Here is a 5,653-nt window from a genome sequence, read left to right on the forward strand (position 1 = left end):
AGAGAATACCTAACATGACACTCACCTTAGCTTCTTTAATGTCCACTCAGGTTTTGGATGTGTTGGAGCCACACATTAATGCCTCAATCTGCTTCCCTACCGAGGAGTCGGAGTGGAGTGCTGTCAGGGTAGCTTTCTATGAGCTTGCTGGCATGCCCAATGTGCTGGGGGCCATAGATTGCACACACGTTCAGCTGAGATCACCTAAGGGCCGCCAATATATATATACTAATAGACATCTGTCCCAATCAACTAATGTCCAGGTGGTCTGTGATGCAAACTTAAAAATTATGAGTGTTGTTGCAGGTTACCCTGGTGGCTGCCATGACTCCTTCATCCTCAGTCAGTCATCGCTCTTCGATAAATTTGAGGACGGACAAATGCCTGATGGCTGGCTGTTTGGTATGTTTAAAATGTTTTGTGTGTATGTCTTTTATCCACAAACTCGAGTTATGATTAGGTGAAAGAATAATCTAACATATGTACTAATGTGGACTATATCTGTTTTTCAGGTGATGGGGGTTACGGCTGCTACTCTTGGCTCCTTACTCCATTGTCCCAACCTGATTCTCCTGCTGAACACAGTTACAATCATGCACATAAGGCTACGCGGAATGTGATAGAAAGATGTTTTGGTGTGCTGAAGTCACGGTTTCGGTGTCTGGATAAATCTGCTGGCCTTTTGTTGTATAGTCCCTCAAAGGTGACTAGAATTGTGTTCTGCTGCTGTTTTCTCCATAATCTGTGTTTAACCCAACATCTGGCACATGATGAGGGAGAAAGCAGTCGGCAAGCAGAGGAGTTAGACCCATCTGGTGACAGTGTGAGTACATATGTAGGGAGGCAGGTACGGCAAGAAGTGATCCTGCGCTATTTTTCAGGTCAGTTTTAGTAGGCTGCAATTATCCTTGACTAAACACTTTGCACTACTTTCTATTGTGTGTTTTGTTACTTACTGTTTGTAGTTTATAGTGGTGTGTCCATTGTACTTAGTTTATGCTAAAAATACATTTTCAGTCATTACCCATGAAAAACATACATACATACAGAGCAGCTTCGACAATGTTTGAGACGGACACAGGAAGTTGTGTTTTTGTCAAATACAATTTTTTATTTTGCCAATCACATTGGGGTTATTTTTTCCGCTTGTGTGTGCTGGGTGCTGAGCTTTGTGCTGGCTCACTGGCACGTGCTCTGGAGGAACGCCGAACAGGGGAGGTTACTGGCGTTTGGATAGGGGTCGTGGTCCCCGAGCTGGAGGTTACTTGGTGAGCTCCCATCAATGAAATATTGCTGCTCAAATTATTAAGGCTTGCAATCAGCTGAGTGTTGGTTGCACTGTGGCTGGCTACAATCCTGGATAACGACTCATTCACCACTTGGTTGTGCTGAATGAGCTGAACGAGTGCCTGCTGATGGCGCTGTTGCTCATCTATGATGCGCGATAAATGAGCAAGCATTTGGCTGTTGTCAGCCCTTATTTGCTCCATTGAGGTTGCCATTCGCCCTACTTGTACAATCAGTTTGCCCGAGTTGCGACTAATACGCGGTAGATGATGGGGCAGACTGGCAAGGTGTTGTGTATGTGCGGTCAGGCTGGCATTGCTTTGGGCCTGTTGGCTTGTCCAACTGGCCCAAAAATCATCTGGTATTTGGCTTGGGGGCGGAGCTTGTGCCAGTTGTGGACTGATGGAGGCTTGGGGGATATCCTGCAGCTGTATTGGCTGGCTTGGGTCAACAGGTGTAAGTTGCAGTGTGATGGTTGCCTGTTGGTCTTGTCCCTGCTGGTCCACGTCGGCCATCAAGCTGGGCTCTGTATGGGGTGGCCAACATGCAATGTTTATTTGTAAATTTTTTGCAAGGCTACTTCTACACATTACTACATTCATAATACTCCATTTTTTAACTTTTTGGCGTTGATTTTATAAACTTATAATGTTTTTTATGCTCAAAAACATATATACCAACACAGGCGGCCACATAGACAGATTTGCATAATCCTCACCTAACTAACTCCCCTCCACAGCATTACACTGTTAGATTCCCTCCCCTGACCACGATATAGACTACTTACCTGGATAGTCCAGAGGAGCGGAGCAAGTTATACCCCTTTTACACTCGCAGAAAAATCCCGGGATATTGCACGTGAACGCGCATCATCCCGGGATTCTTCTCAGTGTAAATGGGTACAGGGACAATTTCCCGGGACGAGCATCCCGGGATTTCATCCCAGGTCAAAAGCAGGGTTGAACCCGGGACCGTCCCGGGAAGCTGCCAGTGTAAACGGGTATACCGGGTCAAGGCGACCCGGCACCCGTTCTCTTCATAGGAGGAGGCGGTGCTTGGAGAAGATTATCTCCAAGCACCGCCTCTGGGAGACTCGGCGGTGACGTCACTGACCCGGCAATATGCCGGGTCAGCCCGCTAATGTGAAAGGGTCATTCCCGGGAATGTGTCCCGGCAAATATACCGGGACACATTCCCGGGAATGAACTTTCCTGCGAGTGTAAAAGTGGTATAAGCCATCTACATACTGGACAGGGGAGATGTGTGAACACTATAATGTTGTGGATGCTGTTTTTTTTTTGGAATTTTATTGTTATTTTATTTAAATGTGCACGTGTGTGGGCCAAATTTTAAAAAAATTCTGATATTTAATAAAAATGATGTTGGCGAGAACATCCACTAAGACCTTATATAAAAAATTTTTTTGACCTTTAGCAATTGAAGACGTAACATCACATTGCTTGTTCTGGAAAACATGTAATCTCAAAACCAACTAACAACATATTAACTGTACTGTGTATATTATTGCCTATGTGTTTAATTTCTGTTTTTACTCACCAGATAACTGAGGGGATCGGGGCTCATCACTCTGCGAACTCGCCAATAGTGCCAGTGGTGGCTGGGGTGACACTGCCGAAAGTCGTCGCCTGGGTGGGGATGATGGAGCCGCAGATTCCGAGCCAAGACGCCGTGTCTTACTTGGCCTCCTGGGTAAGTGGGCCAAGCCCTGTGATGGGCGCCTTACAGGAGGTCGGCTTCCAGAAGCAGAACCTATGTGAAAATATAAACATTAATATTTTGTACTTCTATGTGTTTGCAGAATATGTGACTACACTGAAGTCTTACCTGCAATCCCAGACTCATCCTGACTTGTCTGAGGCCTGTCTGGCTGGCTGGTCTGTGGGACTGTTGAAAAAGTGTACCAAACATTATTACCATGCTTTGTGTAAAAAAAAACCCTGCAAAGCCTTATTGTACTGTAACCATCTATTAGGTATTGGATAAACAAATAATTTCTGATTAAGAGCTTCAAGCTTCATTATTTTGTGGTGTATATCCAAATGTACATGATGTTGCACACAATAAATCTGTTACATTTTAGAATTATGCCTCAGATATTGCAGAGATTGACTACTTGCAAATGTTTCACAAATTTAATGTTGAAATAATTGCACCGTTTTTCAGAAGTAAATAAATACAAAAATCTTTTTTTTTTAAAAATTAAAAAGCCATTGCACATGTTTTTGCGCAATATTAAATTTACCAAACAGCCAATGCAAGGTGAAAAAAGCACATTCTAAACACAAACACACCTTAAGGGTGCATAGGCCTGCAATATGTGAAACACAATTTATGCATCCTTTACCCTTTAAAAATGACATTTACAACATTTAGAGGACATTTAAATAAAAATATAACACATCAAACTTACCATCCTGCGTGGGTCGGTCCGAATCCCGGACATGAGTAGCAGACACCACTTCGGCAGGAATCAATGGCCGCACAGGCTCCTCCCAGTCCCGATAGGTGGCCCGGAAAGGGGGGCCACCTCCGGTTTTTCTTGCAGATTTGGCCTCTTTGGCCATCTTGGCCTTGACACGCCGCTTTATATCATAAAACCTCTTGCGGCACGTGTCCTCAGTCCGCCTCACCACACCCTCACTATTCACGGCAAGTATTACTTGCCCCCACAGGACAGACTTCCTGCGGGAGGACACCTTGCCAGCATCCTGACCAAACAATTGGCGATGGTGCTTCATCAGCTCACGCACCAAAGCCATGTTTTCAGCATAGCTGAACTTTATATTCCTGCCAGTCTTGGTAGTGGTGCGTGGCTGCGGAGCCACAACACCATCACTATCACTGGAAAATACAGCAACAGGCACCCCCTCCTCCTCCTCCTCACTAACCTCCTCCCTCTCACTACCCCCCTCCACCTCACTAACAGCCTCCACCTCACTACCAGCCTCCACCTCACTACCAGCCTCCACCTCACTAACCTCCGCCACCACACTGACCTCTGAGTCTGACATGACAAACAACAAAAAACACTGAAAAATCAAAACACAAAACACACTCCTCCACTACTCCTACTACAACACACCACACAGCCAACACACACGCTCACTCACTCACTCACAAACAATGACAAAAGACTGTAAAAAAAAAACAAGGACAAAAAAGTAGACAAACTGTGAAAAAACAATACTACAAATATGACAAGACTACTTACACACACAGTACAGCACTCAACAATCACCAAACTCCTCTCCAAATCCACCAAAAACTCCACCAAACTCACCAACTCCAAATACACCTTCCTCTCTCCTCTCCACTAGCTAAACCCACGAGGTGCGGTGTGTTTGGGGCGGTTTTATAGTAATATGCACAGACACTCCTCCTTCACGAATACAACCAATCACGGCCGCGTGACGAAAACGAAACTTAGGACTAAAAACGCGGCAGCAATTTCTAAATCACTGCCGTAACAGACATGTGACGCAGTCGTAAAAAAACCCATAAACGCGGCCGCGAAACAGCAAACGCGGCCGCAATCTACAGCAGAAAAGCACGAATGACATCGACATCGGAAGAAACGAAAAATACGAATACGACAGCTTAGTAAATTAGTCGTAATCAATTCAAAAAGTTGCAATTTTACACTGTCGATGTCATTCGTGATTGAACTTGGACATGATTCTGGAAATTACGAATCTTAGTAAATTTACCCCACAGTATTTACTTTAGTAATTTTGGGGAGCATTAGGAGGAGTACTACTACTTGCTGAAGTGATAGTGTGACTGTATATCTGACTTGTGGGGGAGACAGTGGGGAGCAGTTAGAGTCTGAGAGCAGGAGTACATATTTTAACGTACAGTGCACACTTTTGCTGGCACTCTGCTGCCAGAGTGCCACACTGCCATTGTGACCACACTGACCACCAGTATATATTGTGATTGTCTGCTTAGGAGTACTACTTGCAAGTTGCTGATAGTGTGACCAGTGACCTGACCACCAGTTTAATTAATCACCACCAGTTTAATATATATATATATATATATATATATAATTGTATATAATATATACATAATTGTATATGTATACCACCTACCCGTGTTTTTTTTTTTTTTCTTTCTTCTTGATACATACTACTATAGTAGCTTACTGTAGCAGTCTGCGGTGCTGCTGAGCTGACAGTGTCCAGCAGGTCCGTCATCAGTCATTACATAATAAATATATATACCTGTCCGGCTGCAGTACTAGTGATATTATATATATATATATTAATTTCATCTCATTATCATCCAGTCTATATTAGCAGCAGACACAGTACGGTAGTCCACGGCTGTAGCTACCTCTGTGTCG

The 5,653-nt window shown here is 44.1% G+C and overlaps 1 long non-coding RNA gene across 2 annotated transcripts; it reads left to right on the forward strand.

The window, feature by feature from the left end:
- The first annotated feature begins 421 nt into the window (after positions 1-421).
- LOC134943222 (uncharacterized) lies at positions 422-3,144 on the forward strand. Of its 2 annotated transcripts, none has more exons than XR_010181432.1 (3): positions 422-703; positions 2,848-2,997; positions 3,107-3,144. It is a non-coding gene; the product is annotated as an uncharacterized LOC134943222 (long non-coding RNA). The 2 variants fall into 2 exon arrangements; XR_010181433.1 differs by lacking the exon at positions 422-703 and adding an exon at positions 714-881.
- Positions 3,145-5,653: the final 2,509 nt, after the last annotated feature.

This window comes from Pseudophryne corroboree, chromosome 7, assembly GCF_028390025.1.
Source record: "Pseudophryne corroboree isolate aPseCor3 chromosome 7, aPseCor3.hap2, whole genome shotgun sequence".
In the NCBI taxonomy this organism is placed as follows: Eukaryota; Metazoa; Chordata; class Amphibia; order Anura; family Myobatrachidae; genus Pseudophryne; species Pseudophryne corroboree.